Source organism: Calonectris borealis, chromosome 4, assembly GCF_964195595.1.
Source record: "Calonectris borealis chromosome 4, bCalBor7.hap1.2, whole genome shotgun sequence".
In the NCBI taxonomy this organism is placed as follows: Eukaryota; Metazoa; Chordata; class Aves; order Procellariiformes; family Procellariidae; genus Calonectris; species Calonectris borealis.
In genome coordinates, this window is record NC_134315.1 from 73,626,473 (window position 1) to 73,649,431 (window position 22,959).

Here is a 22,959-nt window from a genome sequence, read left to right on the forward strand (position 1 = left end):
CACAATAATCACCAGAGTTGAGCAGCCACACAAAACTCAAAGCCATTTTTTTCATTTATAGAGATATAAGAAGCATGTTACCTATTGCATGAGAACTTCTTTTAATATGAAAGATTTTATTTTGTATATACAGTACGCATAAAGCCAAGCACTGTTATATTACAAAGGTTAGTATGCAGTGAAGAGCTTTTTCTTCAATTGTAAATATCTAATTTACTATCCTGAAGACTAGAAAGTAGATTTGCCTAACTCATTTTGCTAAAACTGACTTTCACAAAACCATTATAACGATCACAATGTTATCTTAATATTCTACAGTGGTCACAATTTTAGTGAAAGACAGAAGATTAAAGAAGGATTTTGTGCCCATTCTCTATATAGCTAAATTCCTAAACTGATGATTAGTCATAAAAGCTGCAGTCCATTAGCTAAACACCATAATAAGGGGCTACCATCTTGATTACGTAATATTCTTTGAATGGTTGACTATGGGAGTTTAGCATTTTAAATCGATGAGCACTCACTGTTTGCTAACTTTTAATGCTCATCCAACAGCGTTATTTTTAAAACTGCAAAACAGCATGAGTTTCTAAAACCTTTTTTCTAATTCTAAAGTCAGTACTGGAACTTGTTATAGTGTTTCTGCTTTTTTCCAATCAATGAAATAGCAACAGATTTTGAAAAATTCATGTTTAAGAGTTTTCAGAGTGTTTTTAAAGTAGTGACACAACTGGAAGACAGAAATCAAGTTCATTTGAAAATATCTTTGTGGACTATTAACATTACTTTTAAATGAAAGAAAAATGTTGTGAGATGGTGATGGTGCCTACTGACCAGACATACATAAGTCTGTCCCACCACTCTACAGAGATCTAAAATGATTGCTGCTTCGCCATATTTTCTAAGAGGAACTATAATGAGAGCTAGACATATCTAAAGTCCTTATTCATTCACTAGTTAGCCGAAACATTTTCCAAACTTCATTAGTATGTGCAGAAGTGCCATGCAATCCATGTCTTTGGATTCAACAGGATAAGCTACTTGCAAGAGCAACGCAGGCATGTGGTGGTATTACTACAAGGCAAAGGGGACACTGTACTCAAGCCTTTGCCTGCCACTACCATCAAACCACTGAGATCATTCTGGTAAATGTTTGGTGTGTGTTTGTTTGTTTGTTTGTTTATTTACTGTGGCAGGTTAGTCATTTTATAAAATAGCTTTGCATTTGTCTTCCTTTCATTCAATTGCTTAGAATCACCAGGAACATTTTCACAAAGCAAAACACACACACACACACACACACACACACACACACACACGATCTGTTTCTTGTTTATTGGTTCTTGTTGTTATTCTTCATTTAAGATGGTGGACCGGATCTTAGATAAATAGGCAAACCTTTACCAAAGGTAATTAGAACAGGACGATGGTATAATAAGCAACAAATTATTTCGAGCAAAATACACAAGACGGATGGGTAAGCAACTGATGTATTTCCTTAGATATCTTCTCAAATTAAAAAAAAAACAAAAAAACCAAAAAACCAGCATTAGCAAGATTTTTTTCAAATATAAGTTTTCCTAATTTTTCCACAGGCATCAATAACTATGTATTGCAATGTTTCAGCTATTCACACTGTAGTTACATGAGATGGTATTTTAAAGACAGCTACATCAAACTAATGTCTTTGTTCTCTTCTCTGTGCATTCAGCTGTGGGTTAGGCCAGCAATGACAAGTTGGTGTTAGCTCAATACACTGAGTGCTAAAATCTCTGTGAACACAGCTAGGATAATTTGTTTAAAAGCAATACACTCTGATCACCAGGTGATCGAAAGTCTCTTCCGTGTGGATGCAAACACTGATAATAAGAGGATGAGGAGGAAAGATTTAGGGCATGAAAAATAAATCTCTTTTCTTCCTCTCACAGAAATTAATAACAATAATAATACCCCCTCCAAATTACAAATCAGATTTGAAATAATATGCAGGATTTTCTATGGTATTATTTAGTTCTGTCTCACAGAACACCTTAACACAGCTCTTCATTTTCAATCTAATGTAGCAGATAGGAATGCAGAAACATGGTTTATCATTTTTAATTAAAATACAAAGCATATTGCACAACATGTGCTCACAATTTATTCACTTAAGAAGTAATATGTTCCAAATATTGACTGAAATCTGTACAAGAAAATGTGTCATATGCATGAGTCACGTGTAACTAAGAATTGGGACCAAGAGACTAAGAGCTTTCTCAGCTTTACTACTTAATAGGACTAAACCAAAAACAGTTTCTGCAGTTTTAGCACAACATCGTTTGTATCTCAGTTGCATCAGCAGCATCAAATCTTTGCCTCATTTTACCTTAACGCAACATTAAATAAAACTGCACAGTAAAAAGTACACTTTTGGTTAAAAAGTATGTCTGCAGAAATTTTCAAAACAGTTACAAGTGTGTAGCAAACAACTTTGGTAATCAAACTTTTATGGAATGGGACTTACCTGCTTCTTTGTTTTAATAATTTTTTTAATTGCTACATATTTTTCATGGAAAAACCCAGATTGCTTAATTCTCTTTGCTGTGCTCTGTCAAACCACATTTTTTGTCTTCAAACAATGGGATCCAAAAGGATTTTGCATGAATAGGCGTTAGAGTTACAGGTTACTACTCTATCCTAAGGATGCACAGGAAGCAATAATGGGCAATGAATAATGGTGACAATTTGGATAGAACCTAAATAAAAACTGCAGCAAAACCTTCACAATTCTTAAGTGTGGGAAGTGCTACTTGTGATTTAAAACCAGTAAATACTGAACACATGATGAAAAGGACTATACAAATCAGCAAAAGTTGTGGACGTATGCAAACACACCTAAGAGACTGTAAGATTGTAACATTAGGATGGTTCTAGAAGTGTAAAATTCTGCAACATCAGACGAATTTAAGAGAATGTAAATTTAGATGAAGTATCAAGAAAACTTATAGTGATACACAATCAGAAATGTTATTTGGAGAAAAATCATGGAAATTCCTTTTTTGCGCTAGTTACAATTGGCAATGAGCTGGAGAATATGTTAAAGGAAAAATCCTGTGCTGAGAGGTAATTGAAGAAGGATACATTGACAGGATGACAGATCAGTTTGCTTCTAGTACCTGTGATTTCTAAAGCACTGTCAATATCCTGCAGGAATATGCCACTAATGCTTTGCAGAATATATACTAAGGGTTAGGAGACAATACATACATTGCACTATGCGTACTTCATCTTTTTTCGCAATGACTAACTGAATTTTATGAATGGCTGATGAAATCTGCAGTCAATTCCAAAGTCCTGACTGCTACTTTGACTTATGATTTTTCAGTGCTTGAATGAATTTTACTAATATCTATTTCGGAAGCTTTGCAACTGCGCTTCTCCAAACCAATAAATACATTTCAAGGATTTTATGGGTCTTGTAATATTTTAAGACAAGCCATCAACATGCACATTTACAAGGCAATGTAATTTTGCTTAATGAATAAATTTCTGATCTTTTACATCTTTCTGGGGCAAGACAGGACACCACAAAGGTTAAAAAACCCACAAGCCCTGACCCTTACTAATGTTGCTGTCAGCAGTAGGGATGTAACACACACAGTTGCAGATCATATTTTCACTGCTTTGAAACATACAGAAACGGGTAGAGATTCACGATGATTCGCTAGATCAGCATCAGAACCGTTTAGCTGTAAAATCACTCATTGGACTTATACATCACTCTTGTCCTGGTTTCGCTGGGATAGGGTTAAATTTCTTCACACATCCGTGTGTTATCAACATTCTTCTCATACTAAATCCAAAACACAGCACTAGGAAGAAATTTAACCCTATCCCAGCCGAAACCAGGACACTCTGAACACAAAAAGTCTCCTTGATTTAAAAACATACTGGAAGCATTTCAGAGGAGAAGAACCCCTGTGCTATGGGGCCGTACTCCATGCTTCTATAGATAAAAGGAGCAGCTTCAGTCCTAAAAATCAGCTTCAACTCCAACACAGCTGAACAGCAGAGGGTCATCAGCACAGGTATTCACAGCAAACACAAGGTGAGCATAGCAGCCCTTTGCTTCTCCCCTGTCATGCTAATGATATTATCACAAACAAACAACGACGCCAGGCAAACATCATAGTGGGATAGTTCTTGGCTGCCTAAGGTATCATTAGGAAACATGATTATTACCTTGAGCAGATTACAAAGACTCTGTCATTCTAGCCCACTCATCTGTTTTGGATTAGCCAACTGAACACTTAAATATCACGATAGGTTGCTTAATGTTTTGGTTCATACCGCGTTATTGATCATAAATTGTCAATGCTCTATTGCATCATTTTGCCAGACTTTTTCATGAGCTTTACAAATACACAAAAATACAAGTCCAGACATCTTTTTCATTGAATTCTAATGTATGTCCTTATATACTATGTGTAGTGTACTCTCCTGAAAAGCCGAAGCAAAAGCCATTGCTACCGGATAGGCAGTACTCTACAATAATATAGCAGCAAAAAGGCTATCTTGACAACATGTAACACTCAGGTGATACCTCATCTTGAACACCGGATCAATTCTCTACTAGCAAAGGCTAACGAAAAAAGCTACTTCTGTGAGATAAAACAAATTGTAAATTTATGCCCATATCTGACATCCCCTTTCAGACATATACGCTGAAAAACACCTGATGACATTTGTGGTTTAGTGAAATGTACATACATATAGAGAAGATTAAACATGTTTCATCCACCTTTTAGTCCTATGATACAACAAATCTAAGTAACAGCTTCAACAACAACAGTTTCAGTTAAATCTTGAAACAGACTTTTGGTATCAATATTCACTTTCGTGCCAGAATCACTTCCAGAAAAAGCTTTTAAAGCCTTTTCATATAAATTAATAGTCTAAATTATGAAATCTATTTAGGATATATTTAGTAAAAGAGTAAACATTTATTTAGAAATATTCCTCTAGAAATATAGCTTACAGTCACAGGCACTGTAACTTTATCACAAGTCTCACAGTATTCAACTTTTTTCTTTCTCGATAACTCATGATACCGGAGTCCTGAATTTACATGAGAATTTCAAGTTCCAGTTAAATCAAGTAAATGAGTTTCACGAGCAAGGTGAAAAGTAGTAAAAGTATTAAACGCTTCTTAATTTGTATTAAGAAGCAAATACAATATTTTCCTACATACTAACCAAATTTCATGCTCCCTTACTGACAAGGCAACAATCATTCATCATTTTAACGTGCATGGAGAGAATGCTGTAACATACCCACAGATGCAGAGCAGCATCATATCACTAGTTAAAAGACCTTTTTTTTTTTTTTAATGGAGATACACCACTTGAACACTTACTTAATTTTCAAGAGTGTCATTTCCTGTATTTTAGAAACTTACTACTGTAGGCATTGACGTAAGATGTAGCCAAACAGAGATTCTGATCAGATTTGAAACTTCCTGAACTTGATTCACACTATTATCTCCATTTGATTTCCTACAGCTGGTCTGAAGAGGAGTGAAGAGCTGATTAGATTGGAGGCTGAAAAATTTTCAGCAGGTGGAAGTAGAGAGCAGAAAAAACCCCATGCTTGCTTGTACACAAAGCAGATAATTTTGGGGGTGATCTTTTCTTTTTGAAAAGCTATTTTGGCTCTTGCTAAAACCATTAACAAAATCTAAAGAATCACTTACCACGGTTTTACTAAGTTATATAAGGCCTGTGAAAGACGTAAGAACTATGTTTTTCATGAGAACTCAGGTCTCTCCAGTAGGACAGCCCCTACTTAAATGCTTATCTCATGTTTTCCTTCTTGTCTCATCAGCATCACTTACAGTTTAAATTATTACATGCAAAAAAAACCCCACCAACACCAGTATTTCACATTGAAGTAAGATCCCCTACATGGCTCTAGTACCGAGTATTGCAGCTAAATTCTGGCTCAGCCCTATGGCAATTGGAACCCAGTGCCCGAGACCACTACAGAAAGTCATCTTACTGGAAGAGGACAAACTGCCTCGAGACTGCTGACATACAAAGCACACGATACAATGCCTTATGATTAAATGTATGAATTACATATGCCTTCTGCTTCTTCCTTACATTGTCACTAAAATGACATTGTATTTATATATCTGTCTTTACTGTCTCTCTTGGCTGACCTGCTACTTCAGTTAATTGTTTGGCTGGCAATAAATGAACCATCACTTAAACGACACCTTTCTTAGTCATTCTTCAAAGTCAAGCCTGAGAAAATTTTTCGAAGATAATTAAAACACTTTCAGATGTTAATAATTACCTTTGTTACAATAGAGATTTGCTTCTTTGTTAGCAGCCAATGAAAAATACTGAAAAAAATCTTTGCATCTGCAAACATCTTCCCTAATACATTGAAATCAACCCTATAGTACATATGCATGGAGTATTGTATAAAGCACAATTCACCCTACTTTTAAGGGCTTTCTTTTGTTAATAGACCTAGATAATTACTACAATTCTTCTATGATTTCAGCAAGGAGATGATACAAAAGATGTTGTAGCTCTGATCTTAATGTTATTGACTAATTTCAAACTACAGCGCTCAGTCCTGCACTGCCATGATCAAAAGTATTAGGCACAGATTCCAAGTTAAAAATACACACTCATCAAACCAAACATTCTGATCCAGATTAGTGCTACTTTTTTGCAATTTCATTAAAACTTCATTGACATAATGCAAATGGAATAGCCAAAACAATACAATAAACAGACCACTTCTTTTAAATCTAGTCTATATCTCCAGTTGACAGAATCAATTTATAATATTAAAACTAAAAAAATAAAAAATTAAATAACTCATGTCTATGCTTCATTTCTTAATGGTTTAGTTTTCTTCAGGTCACAAAAGCAAACCAGCAGTTAAACAGGTAATCCGAGCACTTCTGCCCACAAAAATGGTATGCCAATAAAAGCAAACTGGAACACAAGGATTTTTGCACCCTTATGGTACAGATGCATTGAGAGGTGAGGAAAGCTTATTCTCTCCTCTACCTTAAGAGCAGCAAAGTCATGCCCTCACAAGCTTTTTCTTGTGAAACACAGACCACGTCATAGAGACAAATTAATTCTCCTCAGCCCCAGAAGTCTGCATACAAGTATCTCCAATATCCAGCATGACCTCAGAGGTCTCAAAACCAAAAGACGACCAGAGTGAGGTCCTCTTTTATACAGTGAGAAATAAATATCTCTCATTCAAACCTGTCATTTTTTTCAGTAAGTTACATATATAACAGAACAAAGTCACATTACGCAAGACAGGCTAAGCCTAGAAGCAAGCGTAGTGCCCTGATAAACACACAGACAACAAATATTTTGGAGATGGGACAGGGGAAACACGTTTCCTTCTCTCTCCAGAATTTTTGAAAATTGGAAGCATGTGTGTAGAGGCATGTCGGCCTACATCTACATGGTTCAACAGAACCAAGAATGTATTCCTTTGCTGAATATTTCCTACTGTACTACTGGAAAATCCCTCCTGTGGAAACAGTTTCCACTGCGAGACTGTTTGGCACGGCAGCCATGCAGCATGGCCTCCAGGAGCTACTGTCACATTGGAAGTGACACTGCGTGCCTCTACCCCCAGGGCAGGACGCCTGACTGCAAGTAAAGAGCAGCAGCAACTTTCATCTCTGCTACCAGACAATTCTGCCTCCAGGGCAGGCCTCTAACTTCATAGCAGATATTTTTTCACGTCAGCCCCATAGCTCAGCATCCAAAGCCCAGCAAGACCTCCCGCCTAGGGTGACGCAGCTCTGGTTCCAATGTACAAACCAGACCACGCTGTGCCTCGAGGTAGGAGTTACAACCACCCTTTTCTTTGTTGCAATTATTTAACTTCTGTTTCCATTACAGCTAGGTATGCGGAGCCTTTTCTGAAGTGGAAGATCCCAATATTACGCTGATGTCCTGGCAGACACGACATGCCCGCTGCAGCAGGCTGACACGCCGGGGTGGGCGCTGGAGGCCACGCTGGTGGCCTGGAGGTCCTGTGGGCCCTGGGGCAGTGCCCTGTCACCTTCTGGGACACGATCACCCAGCCGTTTTGTCAACCTCGGCAGCTCCTGCCTCAGAGAAGCTGCACAAAACCAGAGGCTGCAATCCCAGTTTGGAAGCACACTGGCAAATGACACTTGGCGTGCCCGCTGCCTGCGGGGCAGGTACTACTTTGGAAGCAGACATGCTGTACATCACAGTAAGGATCCAACTCCCCTTTTCTGGCAGCATAATGAGGTCCCACCCTGAAGCACTAACACTGCAATTTCTGCTTTTCAAGGTAAAGCTCTCATTGCTAAGCAATCTGCACTACAGGTTCACTACAACGCTGGGAAGGAAATTTGGAGGCAGTGTTGTAGTGCTTCCCTCGGAACCACCAGTGAAACTCAGCTGTGAGAACTAGTGAAACTAATCCATAAAAATCCGTAACACTGGTCATATGAACTGAACTTCACTGGAGGGAAGGAGTTCAACAAAGCCCACAGCTTATTTCTGCCAGAAACCTCGTTTGGTCCTTAAAAGAGCATCACAAATGAGAAACAGAGCTGCTTCTGCAGAATGCGGGAAGCCCTTCCCTGACCTCATGTTGCATTCATTAAAACCTCGTATTTTCCATGCATGGCCTAAATTAAATATAATCCCTTTGTTTGCCAAAATATGATTTTTCTTTTCTAAACCTGCAATAGATTCTTCCATCTTTATTCAAAATAAGTAAAGCTTTGCAGTATACTGATTAAACTCACACCATCTGAGGTAACTGCATGTGTAATGACGTCTATTTACCTATAAAAATTTATTTCTATAAATCCATATATTTACATACACTTACATACCTACATTTAAACTAACAACTTGTAGCACCTTCATAGATAAGACACTACTCAGAATAGTTGAAACTATGGTTACTCATGACTGGTTTTAGTGTGTTACAAGTGTTACAGCTGTTAATGTTTCCCTGGACGATCTGCTGTTTCAAAGCCACAAGGACATGACCTAACTCAATTATAACCCACAGCTGACCTGTGAAGCTGTTATTAACTGAACTTACAAAAGAACCACCAGTACCGCAAAATAACTCAGTACACACGAGTCTGATTTTCATGGTTCATGTGTCATGTTTCACCGGTCACGGAGATAACTCTAAAAGGAGATTTTGACAGACTAAGTACAGTATGTAAGATTAATAGAGCAAACAAAACCAAAATAACGCTTTTCTTCTTGTAAGTACAACAGAGAAGTCCATGTTTTTAGAAAATCTTTATACACAGTGTATCTTTCTCAATAGAAACAAACATTTTTCCTCCAGATATACTGCTTTTCTCAAACCATGTAAAGTGCTATATACATTACTGTCATATTGCTTGCTAAGATTTCATCAGACAATCTATGTCAGTTTGTAATTTATGGAGAAATTGAAATGACTTTGTAAGTACTGTGTGTAAACAAGAGGAAAACGATCAAATATCCAAGAAAATCCTTCAATTAGTTGGGTTTTTTTCCCTTCCTATTCTTCATACAGCCTTGGGAAGCAGTGAAAGAGATGGGGGAAGAAGGAACTAGGGCATGTTTACAATGGTGTTAATTAAATGTGTTATGTTGCGTGGTCCCCAGCAATCCAATGCTGCAATCACATAGCAGTATATACATATAGGAGCAAACATCTGGTGTAAACAGCCATTGAAAAGTAGTAATAATATTAAAAACAAAAGCTAATGAGCATTGGATCTTTTGAAGACATTTCAAGACAATACAAAATGGAAGTGACCCTGCTGGCTACTAATTTCAGCAGCAGTTACTCTACAGCCAGCTTGAAATTACTGACTGCCAAGTCTTTACTATATATTTATAGTACATTTATACATATATAAACATATTTGTACATTATATAAACATTTATAACTTTTTGACATCGTTGATATACTTTTTCATATGAACCCAATAGGAAGGCTATTTATGTACTGACAAAATGTTCCTTGAGATGTGGGGGCCATACCCACCATCACAACATGAGTGTGCATATTATCACTGTGAAGGCTCAGATGGGCTTCTGCTCCTCAAAAGACTACGTGCCCTGCGTGTGTGCATGCATGCATGTGTGTGAGCATGAGCATGTGCAAAATTGTGCTTAGAGAAGCATGTCACAACGTCCTCAGGCATCCCCATTAACCTGAGGTGGGTTAACCTACAGACTTTCAAGAGAAAAATTCAAATCCCACAAACTAATCTAGGCATAATAAGACCGCGCTACAACTTTTTGGCCTGCATTTGTAGAAGCGCTATTTCACACAGCTCTCATGGATTTCAACGTGAGCGGTGTCTGTTCGGTGGTTGTGAAAATGAGACCACATGAATTTATCACAGTATGACAAGAATTCAACCCACCGTAATCTGAGAGGTCCTTTTGAGGTGCAAAAGGCCAATAAAATAGGCTTAATTTAAACAAATGCTGCAAGACAATTGTTCTGCAGTTCCCTGAGAACAATCCTTTCATCACTGACACTAGAGATATTTCTCAGCAGGAAAAACTCTCCTTTTTATTCTTTTCACTGTGAGTTAGCAAGAACCTGAATTTCTAATAGTAAGCTGCTAAACTCCCTAGATTTAAGGTAGAATTTTATTCATCATTTCATACATATTAAAGAACAGCTCCTGCACAGAAGAAAAAAACCTATGATTTCAGATATCTTCACAGAATTATTGCTGATGGGACAAGATTATCATTAAGAGATGACTTACTTTAAAAGCAGATAGAGTGTATTCTAAAAATGCGTTTACTGGAAGATTTGAACCTTACATAAAACAACACGATACTTACAGTTGTCATCCCCACACAGTTAGCATGTAAAACTAGCAGCTAAGCACTCAAAGCAGAAAAAAAATATCCCTCTTTAGTCAAGGCTCTTAGCAGGGTGATAAATATTTTGGAAGTGATTATACATTTGCCAAGAGAGTCTGTTTATTTAAAGCCATTAAGGGAGAGTATAGCTGCCCATGGATATTAAGATTTATCTCACCTGGGTTTAGACTGTTGCACTAGAGACATCTGTTTTTGAGCTAATCACCCTGAGCTCTCTTTAAAATCGCTGAGGATAAACAGGCACTTTGTGTGATATACGTGGCCTGCTTCAGATATCTACCTCAGGATGAGATGAACTATATCTTAGAAGTACTTACTTTTCTCCATTTGCTGTGAAAATGATGATAAGGATAATAAGGTACTAGTCTAGTTTAAACAAAAGCAATGTCTACAGTTTGGTGGGATCTCACTTGTAAAAAGTAAAGCCAACTTAAATCCAGCAAGGCTGTCGATACCCTAGAGAAGGCCTACCTCATATATCTGACCTTGATGCTACAGCCTAATGGGCAAGGCTAAGGATTCACATACAGTAGCGGACTAGGCATACAAAATGGTACACTTGAAAGCATAATAGAAGCAAGTGTTTGCTCTTGTTCTTAGAAAAAGTTATTTAATAACCTAATGCCACTGCCATTCAGAAAGTTGGGTACCTTGATACCTTGACTATCAGGCAAGGAGCTACTAGTCCATCATAAGGTCCAGGTTGTTCTTGGTGTATGGATGACTAAACCTTGCTTAGAGACTTTCACTCAGTAAATGTTCTTTCACATTTACTTTGAAATACAAAGCAAGCTTAGGAAAGATACAGTCACTTTCGGTTTGAGACTTTTACAGGCATCGTATCTACGCTTTTGCAGTTCATTGACATTCAATTCTTAATAATACATTATCAATTGCTGACATGGTTTGTCAGCTGAGTTTATATTATATGTAGTAATTGTTAATATGACAATTATTTCATTAACTTTGTTTACTTTTTATGATACACTGGTTTTGATCACTCTGTTTACTCCAACTAAACAAAACGTCATTAATTGTTTTGTCTCACAAAAGCGTATTGTAAGGTATGCAGGCTTCCTGACTGGCTAACTTTCACTCTGTCAAGTACTTTAAAAGAAACAAAGGTGGTTGATAGCCATCCCCCCCAGCCTAGTCTGAATGGTTTCCATCAACCCGTAACATGGATCTCACTGAACTAGTCTGAGGGTATGAGCATTCCCTGTCCAAAATTTAAAAGACAAGCTATGTAACAAAGATATTCTCAATATTTATCAAATAATTTTACAAGTACACACCAAACAGAGTAAAGCATCAATAGAGGCTTCAACTGCATGAACACCCAGTTGAGTTATAATAAGTGGGAATAATCTAAGTGAGATTAGTTTTTACTCAGCTGTAGAAGATGGAGAGTACACTAACCCATGAGTGAGCATACTTGAAATAGATTAACCTTAAACTCATGTTTGAAAAGATTCCCTTTGCTAGACAGGCCATAAATGGAGCGATATGCTTCAGGGCTGCTGGAGCTTTCATATCAGCTGTTATCAACTTGAACAGGGGGGGACAAGGGCACAAAGCAAACGTACCAACCCAGTCTTACCATTCACTGCTCATCATTCACGTGTTCAGTGTTTTTGGTATTTTCAAATGCACAAGTGGCAGTGAGATGCCTGCATTCTACTTTTTTTTTAAAAGAATTGAAGCAAATAGCTGCCTTTACTGATCCTGATTCCTTTTTCCAGGCAACCACAATATAAAATTTGTAGAGGGTTTTTTTCATTAAATATAGCAAGAATGGACTCTTTTGATTCAGTCACCAAATTAGGCAACTGATTTATATAGTGGCATAGAGTACCATAATATATAGAATGGAGTATTATGGTAAAGAAGACAGAAGAAATTATCTGGTTAAAGTTTAAATGTTTTAGAGTTGTGGTTTTTTAATAAAGCAAAAAATAAGCAAAATTCCAAATAATTTCAAATAAATGCTAAAAATTTCATTCTATTCGAAAGAAGTCGGTTTATCTTTTGGGAGTTCAAATACTTCTTAGGCTAAATAAATTTTCAAACAAAACCTGCTATTTTAAAATGAGAAGCCAAATGTATTGCTTTGCATATATTGAACTGAAATGGCCACTATTTCTGATACAAACTATTTATTTAAATGTATTAAAAATGCTTTCCTTTTATGCGATAAGGAAGTTGTCAGATATTTGAATTTGCAATAATTTTAGCCTCCTGTCCTGTACAATGCTTACTTGTACTTCACAGATATACTTTACATAAACTCATGGTATTTGCTTAAAAATCCAGAAACATTGCCAAAAGGCCTTACATTATCTATGGAAGGAAAAAACATGGATAGTTCAAAGCATACTTTTCCTTGGTCCAAGAAGTATGCTAAAATAATCTAGAATAAATACTGTATTCTCACTAACACTGATTCAGAAATAAATTGCCGTATTTTAAGACAAGATTATCTTGACTAAAAATAATATAGGCTATGTGGAATAAAAATTTACATTTAAATGCAGTTAATCAATGAAATGTGAGATAATGCCAGTTCAGCAATATTCAGAATGAAATATCCCGGCTTGATAGCTTAATTAAAGTCACACTTGCATTGGCTGCTCTTTAATCTTTGTTCTTTAACATTTACTGAAATGTCAGCAAAAGGATGATGGAAGACTCACAATAATTAGAAAGACAATAAAATAAAAGAAAAAATAAATAGATGTACTAGAGAAAAATTAATGTATGTGCTGGGATTCTGTGTTTTTTTCCTGAAATGGGAAAGCCACCAGATTTCTGCTGTTTCACAATCCCAAACAGCCTCTGGTATGGAGAACTGTGGTACAAGGACTGTGAAGTGAACCACTAAGTACACTCTGAAGCCCCGATACAGTCCTGAGTTTCTAATAAGGCTAGAGAAGGAAGCTCCTTTGCAAAGAAACTCCAGTATTTGAAGAAGCTTTATAACTTTGCAGACAACTCCAGTTGGCTATTCAAGACTTTTCATGCAACGGAGCCATACTTTTTCCGCAGACTCTCCAGTGGCTTTTGCTGCTATAAAAATGGAGCTGGCTTTGTATCAAGGGACATACAATAAATGATACTATTCACCTACAAGACCACAGAAGACAGCAATGAAAAAAATATTGCTAACTTGAGAAAACAAAACCAGAAATAATCAGGGGAATGATTAAAATGAGAAGTCTAGATTTCAGACTTCATCAAGCAGGAAACACTATGCTGAACTGAAGAGGTAGGCTTGTAATACAAAATAAAGAAGAAAGCCCAATTCACTCCACAGATACTGTAGTTGTGCGACAGTAAGATTAGTAATGTGCATTCTAGTAGCTCTTATATTTGGATTATTGTTGTTCAACTATACCTATGTGGTTAGAAGCACCATAAGCAATGTAGCTCCAAGGCAATCACAACTTCAGAATTAGAAAAGCAATCCACTGAACTCACTAAACCCAACACAAAAATTAAAGTCAGAGTAAAGCTGTGTGGTTTTTTCTGAGATATAATTGTAGACCCCATCTATCAGACTTTAAATAGGAAAATATGTGCCTTCAAAAAAAACCCCAAAATATGGTGGGGGCGTTTGAGGAAAGACAGTTGAGAAGTTACCAACCAGAAGCTCTTTTCCACCAGCACCAAAGGGAAATACTGGACATAATTGTAATGTCTCTTTAAAATATCTAAGGTAACTACATCAAGCCACAAAGTGAAAACCAACAGCATGAAGAAGCGAAGGTTACAAAGAAAGTACTTAAGAAGAATTGTAGCTGAAGGCCAGAGTTGTCATCACAGGTTAGAGGGAAACACAAACATCTTGTACAGAGTTGTGGAAAGGACTGGTTGTGGATGGATGGATGAGCAAATCAAGTAAAATTGCTTAGGTATCTCAGTAAAACTCAGCATTGCTGTATGATGCACTGAGAAATAGCATGGTGAGTAGCAATCTCTAACAGAAAAAAAAAAAATTACTGTAAGCTTAAAATAACCTGACTACCATTGCTGAAACCATAATCTTTATAAAGGAGAGCTCCATGAGCCAAAGAAAATGTCAGCCGTTATTAAATGTCTTGAAATTAGGCGCGATTGTTCCTTCCTGAGGGCTAACCAAATTCTTTTCAGATTCTTTTTGTATTTTTGTGTCATTGGGGAAAGAGGAAAGTGATTTAGAGACAAATTCTAAGTCAGTTTTCCTTTCATTTTGGCAGTTTGAATTTAATAGGAAGATTATGCAAGTCTCGCTGCCTTTTCCTTCCATCTCATGTCAGTCGGAGTGGAAGAGTTTGCATTATTCAAGGTCAATTAAGCCATGCAAATGCATTCTAAATGATTTTACAGTAGTAATAATAACTCTCTCCTCAAAAGGATGTGCTGAATTTGTTAAAAAAAAATTAACTTACGATAAAAATGCCTTAGGTGTTTTGGAATTTTATTCTCTGCTCAAAATAACCAAATACATGTATGAATATAATAATCTTGAACTGGTAGTGGTATAGGTTTTAGGTACAAATTCCTCAGGAACTTGATATAGCTCTATCCTTGGAGCTACAGTGATGTAAGTCATGAAAAATGTCTCACATTCTGCTGCTTGCATTTCAGAAAAATTGTGTGTTTGTTTAGTTATCAAATTATAGCAATTTTTTAGCTTGAAATCAGGTTTTCAAAAACATGCTCTGACGACATTCAGTCCTGAATGTAAATTATGGAAAAACTGAGATACATACTTTATTAATGTTTTTAAAGCCTTAAAACTATGTATTTTGATAAACATTGCTTGTAACATAAACTACACTTGAAAAGCCAGATCTCAATGAAGATGGCTTTGCCAGTAAAAATGTACCATTACAGCATGAGAAAACATTCCTGGTCAACGGGATTTTTTAAACCCAATAAAACTATACTTCCCATATAGCTTAGTCCAAGCCTCTCTCCCCAGAACAAAGACAGGTATATTGGCCAAAGATCAGTTCTGTAGCAAACATCTTCTGTTTGAACAGTGTGACCCAGCACAACAAGGGGCATGTCTGTGGCACTGTGAAGTCAAGCTCTTGAGTACAACCTCAGTCATGTTGTGTTCGTATTTAATAAACACAGTAATTACATAGCAATTACACATGCAGTTACATTGGCATAGAGTCTCACTTGGAAGACCACAACTAACTGCTGAAAAAGGCAAGGAAACCACCTCAATCTGCTTCTTTGCTCTATCTGACAATACAAACACATCTAGTCCCTTTCAGAACACAAGGGTTTAGGCTTACAACCACTGAGGATGGTTTGAATAAGCGTTTGACCTTCCCTTGACATGGCCAAGTTATAGCACAGAGGAATTGCCCATCTGAGACCAGTTAACCATGTACTTCTGCCTATTCCATTCCAGCACAAACCAGGAGTAAATAAGCAACACAGAACAGACTGAAGAGAAGGGATCACACAGAAATACACCATTCACCTTCCAGGTGAAACAACAGCCCAACTGCATGATCAACTGCCTCTACTCTGTACCAGCATAAAACAGCACTAGAGAAGGAGCTGCGGATGCAGTCAGGGTCTTTCAGGGGGGAGGCAGCAAGTAGCTACTTCATCCCACTCGTGCCTACCAGAGGCTGCCAGGTGATAGCGGTGTGAATCACTCCTGAAAGAGACAAGTATCTACACTTTAATTATTTTCAATAGTTTATCAAGGTGCCCGTTTTTCTTCACCAAACACATTACATTGTAGAACTGTACCCTGAAAAACTATCTAAGCTAGAATTGCATTCAACTCAATCTTTTTAATAAAAATATGACATTGAAAGCCATTTCCTGGGAAACAAGGGTTAGGAATTTGGGGGTAAGGGGCGATTTTTTTTTAGTAGAATGTATTGCACTTTTCTTTGAAAAATACAGTAGAAAGATAAAACAAAAGCCATTCATTTTATATTGCTGAGATTTAGATGGAATCTTCCACGCTGATTAGATATTTAACACAAAACACTTGGAAATTACACCTCTTCTCAACACTCGTTGTATTTAGCCCGTGTCCCCTTTAATAGAGAGCTAACAATATTTACCACATATTTATGTTAAAATCACAGATCCAAGGATTCATTCACAATTCCCTCTTTTATGCAATTATGATGTTTGTGAAAAACGCAGATGCCTCATTGAATGTGCACATTTAAAATGATGTGATTGTATTCACATCTGTACAATATTTAAAGCCATATAATACATATAAATAGAGTCCTCAAGCTACTATGAAATGCCTAACACCTGGCAGATGAGATAGCGGCTCATAGTAGTTTAAATACTGTATTTTAATTCACTTTTCTGAGGCAGTCAGGCTATGTAATTACTAAGTCATAAAGTTGAAAATATGACTGCATAAAACATTCCCCTTCAGATATATCTGACAGAACGCACAGGTAATGTTTAAACACTTGTACCTGATGTCTTATGTCTTAACATACGCTTCCTTCATCTTCTTGATTACTCTTTTCTGTTTCTTTTCCATGCCCTTTCGCATTTTCATGCCATTTACCTGGTCAATTACCTCGCATCCTCTCATTCTTTTTGATTACTCTTCCATTCCCCATTATGTTTTTCCTCACTTTACTTCATTTTGTTCTGACAATTTCATCCTGTACTTTCCACATTCCTTTGAGTGTGCTCGATGGAAAATGAGTGCTTTTATTCTGTATTACCACCTGAGTCTAAATTGTGGTTGCATCTAATGAAGCCAGGCCTCCTTGTCATTTGGAGTGGCCGTGTCAGACGGTCTCACTTGCTGTGACCGCAAGAAGTAGATAAAGAGGAAGTTTTGTGCATCCGCTCCAGACTGAAGTAGGAGGAATAGGAATGACAACTTGTTCTTGCGTGTTCTCCACTGTCTCAGCTGCACTTCTATATAGCTCTTCCTGCTACTTACGATTTTTCACAGAACTAAGCAAAATATCACATACAAATATCACTAACTCGGCAGAAAGGTTGTGGGGAGGAGGGGAATCTGAAGAAAAATGTGGCCTACAATGTGATATATGGAATCTTTAACAGGGGTTTATGTTATAAGACAAGTAAACATGGATAATGTTTTAAACAGTGTTTCAAATGTGATTCTAATTTAGCTCATTAAAGGTGAATGAATAACCAAATTAATATTTTATACCAGGAAAGGTATAAAATATTCACCACATTATGATATTTCTACATTATTGTGTGCCACATATAATACAATCAGAGCACTGGTGGGTATGTTACATTCCAGGAGCCCTATGTAGCTGCTATTCATTCCTCACCAGTGCTGTAGGACAGCTACTGTGGAGTCCACATTTAGAAGCTTGTCACTGAACCATTTCTTTTCCTAATGGAAAAGCTTTAATGAAACTGTGGCTGTTGGAAAAATGCCAGGTTTTCAAAAATGAAACACTTCAGTCAAAGTAAGTCAGCTTTGACACAACATCCACTGGGAAAGAAGGCAAACCATGTTAATAATTTAAGAGCTTGACTTGGGATGTCAGCACAGGTACTTGACTATCACAATTGGTGTGTCTGAGGTTTTATTTTTAACACTTGTCTCATCTTATTTCTTTTCTATATTCCTCTTCTCTATGAAAATCAACTTCTAGGCACTCTCACACGCACACTTGTTAAGCCTTTTTTCTCAGTCCTTAAGAAAGATGGGGGGAGAACTTGAAAAGTTGAGAAGTTTCACAGTATAGGAAACTGTTTTCCATGTAGCCTCTCTCACTGCTATAGTTAGGAGGCTCTATTATTGCTTAGGGCTGAGGCCTGTCTTGTCAATAGAGAAATAATGTTGTAATTCCTAAAATACGAAAACTGCACAGCACCATAATATTTGTCCACTATATGGAAAATCTTCCAGAATTCTTTCAGAAATCCATACCACTTCTATTTTAGTACGTTCTCTCAGTGGCTATCTGCTGCTAAAAACTGTACTGGCTTAACAAGAAAACTGTATAGTTTAGTTCTATATGTATAAAATTCTTCCATCGTTCCTGCAGGTAAAAAGAGTTGAGAATGAAGTACTGAAAGTGCGTAGGGTACTGGGACAGTGCTTCTGGCAGCAGTCTCTCAAACAAGGTATTCTACCTATAGTGTTCTCTTGTTTGGGTCAGGCACAATATCTGCTACATATATAATTCTTTCTTTGGGTATGTTTTACAATAAACAGTTGCTAGGTGTCTGTCAGTTTAGGTATTCAGAAGAAATACATATATATGTATATGTTAAGTAGTAACTGTGCTGTTGTTTTCTCTTACTATTTTAAGTAGCATGTTCTAATAAAGTGGTTTGTAAAAGCTTTGCCCTAAAGGATCCGTGTTATTCCATAATGTGGATTATCACCCATTAAAATAATGAAATCAACCACCGAAACTACAGTGGAGTTCGGTCTGTATTTGTATGTGTGCATGATAGTTCTAAAAGAACGCATCCATTTATAAAAATGGGCCATTTGCGTGATTAAGCAGATGTGCTCTTTGCCCTTTATCAGGACAAATTTCTGAAATGAAATTTCTGCAGATGGAGAGCTCTGAGGGAGGATTAGCGCCTTCCCATTGCTCATTGTAAACAACCTCAACCCCAGAGAAGCACAAAATGATCTCCAGTGACTAATTGCGATCATACAAGGAACTTACTATAAAATTAATGTCTCTGAGCACATAGTAACTGGCCTATATGGTACGTGCATGCACAGAGTAACAATCTGAATTAATTTTACACATACACATACATGCAACAGAAACTTTCCATTACTGTATTTAGTAAGAAGCAACAAATGCAGTTTATGGTCTTAACGTAAATTACTTAATTGTCATTTTTTTCCCCACATGTAAAAAGAGGAAGAAAACCCCATACAATTAGTCCAATGAGCATTGTGATACTGAGAAACAATTTAGTTCTTTAAATGACGGCTATTGAGCCAGGGAAATAAACCTTATAATCACCAAGGTAGGAGGAAATGCACTACAAATGAGAAAGGATTAGCAATCTGCCAGTTTACTGTCTGATGACTAGGGCACAGCTGACACTAGTTTGTATTACAGATAACCGCAGAGACACAAGTGGTAAGATGTCAATTACAGTAAGTTTGTCCAAAACCAGAAAGTAACTTTCCAAAATCATACAAGAAATATAATGATGCTCTCGTTTGACGAATGAAGACAGTATGTAAAGATCGAGCTGCCAAAACAACCAAATAAAACCAACCTTCATTATCCCACTTTTTGGGATCAATTTATAGTGCATTTGCCTAACTAAAACAGTATTACATACTTCAGAGTAAAAGCCAGGGATTAAGGAAGACTACATTTAATCCTCAAGGAGTTTGGAATGTTCTTATTGTAAATTGTAATACTGGCTTCATTCCTCTCACTGTGGATGCTCTGCAACCAGCTGGGTTGAAAATTGCAAACACTCAAAATTACTGTTGGAGACCCTTTGCTAGAATACACATACGGAAGTATAGGGCTAACAGTTTTCTGGAAACCCTGGGGAATATGTTATCATTTCTGTAGCTGACAAAAACTGTAGAGCAACAACAGCAAAAATTAAAATAATTGCTGAAGATTTTATCAAACTAACTTGCCAAATTTACTGCAAGCTGGTAATTAGTACACAATGAGAGGAGGGTACAATATACATTATATCTTTACATTAAGAAATTAATGAAGCCATCAGAGTAAATATTACAATAGAACAAAACAAATAAAAATAGGCAACAGAATCTTGTATCTACTATTTAAATTAAATACTTAAAAACCTTTTTTTTGAGCAAACTTTCCTTGCTTACCATTTTTTCCCTGAACATGTTCATTTCTTCAAAAGAATAAAATAAACACAATAAATGGTAACTAGTGTAAATATTATTTAAATAGAGTCAAGCATAAATTTGGAGAGCCTTCTAAAAACTCTAATAAAAAAGGATGTGATCCACTACAATTAAAGCTCATTCAGCAAGTGTCAGATTTATGACTACTAACGCTGCGCATTAAAGCAACTACAGCAGGTAGACCTAACAAACTAGACATTTAAAGTGATACAGTAATTTAAAACTGATTACTTGAGAGAAGATTCAGAAATACATGTGTGAATACAGGCAAAATTCTTCAAAAGCTTGAACAGTGCAGCTGAATGCCACAAAACTGCTAGGAAAATACACTTAGCAAGAAGTTCCAGCATTCTGAACCTACTTGTTTTATAAAACCAGCCATTGTTCTGTTTATGAAAGGCATTCTAAACAGAGTGCTCTCTTTTTGCAGGAAAAAGCCAAAACTCCTAAAAGACTAATGAAAATAACTAGAAAATGCACTTTTCCTCTAGAAAAAGTAGGGAAAAAATGCAATACAAATAATCCTTCCCTAGAATCCTTTGACCAGTGTGAGGCTGATAGCACTTACGAGTCTATTTGGGTGCCAAAGCTGAAGCAAAAGGGGAAAGGTGCTATCAGAAGCTACAGACATACAAACACTCAGGTATCTGACAGGTCTGAAGGCAGGCTCCTGAGTCTTACTGCTAAATACATTCTTATCTTTTTTTCTGCCAACACAAAGAGAGGTGGCGGGGACCTCCTGGAGTAAGACTTTGTGAAGTGTAGTATCATCTGAGATCACATACAAGACTCATGAGAAGATGCTGGAAGTAATTATTCAGCAATTTTACTTGTGGTTTGGATCACTTTTAATCAAAGACTTCATAGCAGAAGAATTCTTTGAACACAATCAGAAATATACACGCATATGTTCTGTTTTAAATGTTTTCTGTATTTAAAAATATGCTTTCTTCAATATTGTATTGGTATGCTACCTTGCACTTTGTGTTATGCAACCTCTGTTTACTTCGAAATCAGTGATAAAAATCCTGGTGCTTCCAATCAGATTATGAATTAAGCAACTACTACATGCTCTGAAAATCTTATCATAACAACAGGTCTGTAACAAAAGCTACAGGGCTTCACTTTTATGTAATACTGTGGACATAGCATCTCCATAGATACGTATCTGTGCTCTCCTCCCTTACCTGTCCCTGGATTTCTATTCTGATCTGTGTATGCAGATCATTTACATTTTACCTAATTCTTCTCTTAATTTTGGGGCAGCCTTTATGTAGACTTTATATAAAGCCAGAAGTGAGCAACCTAGAGAGAAACAAAGCTTCATTACAGAGTAGATGCATACAATAAAATCTGGTTTGTAAGATTATCTATTCTTCCCAACAGAGTAAGGTCTAGCGATCTCTGTCATGTTCCAGATCCAGACTGCACTACGCCTTTCCACAAACTGACCTGGTCGCCTAGGTTGGGACTAGCAATATCCTCCAGACTGTAGGGAAGCCACTACTTTTATAGGAAACATGTACCTAATCAGCTATCAGCACTTGGTTGGGGAAAAAAGTTAGTAAGTAAGTAATGCTTGACAAGTCAATAGCTTTTGATAGCCTTTGTGCATACTAACATGAAACTGCCACGTATACAAAAGAGCTCTCTTAATATTTTATTTTTTGTCCATTAATGATTGTCTAGTTTCATCCTCTGATAATTCCAGTCATTTCAAGTGGAATTTACACAAGGGTTAAATTTGGCCTCATGTGTCCTATGGCTTGCAGTGAGAATGACCCACCTTTTCTGGCATTTGCTGTATTGTATAGAGAAGCATGACTTTCTTCTCTTTTGGGAGTCTTTTGAACTTGTATAAAGTAGCTATTCCCAAGTGATTACTTCTTTTCTCAATGGATGCAACAAAAGATCATCACATAAAAAAAAGAGTCCCACAGTGATTTTTCTTTTGAACACATAGGCAATGCTGAAAACATAAATGCACATGTGCAAAAGCTCTCATCTCTTGCCCCTTTCTGCTACCTATTAGCGCCACAGGAAAGTAAAGGAAAAGGAGCATATTAAAGCTTTCTGCATCATCAGGGTGAATCACTCTTTTCACTTTTATTATTGCAAGGATGCCACTGATAACTGGAGAAAAGGAAGAACATGCCTCTAATTCTTCAAATTGT

At 36.8% G+C, this 22,959-nt stretch overlaps 1 long non-coding RNA gene across 1 annotated transcript in view; it reads right to left on the reverse strand.

Moving 5' to 3' along the window:
• LOC142082208 (uncharacterized) overlaps positions 1 to 22,959 on the reverse strand; it is a 189,918-nt gene that overhangs the window by 141,184 nt on the left and 25,775 nt on the right. The gene's annotated exons all lie outside the window — the stretch shown is intronic.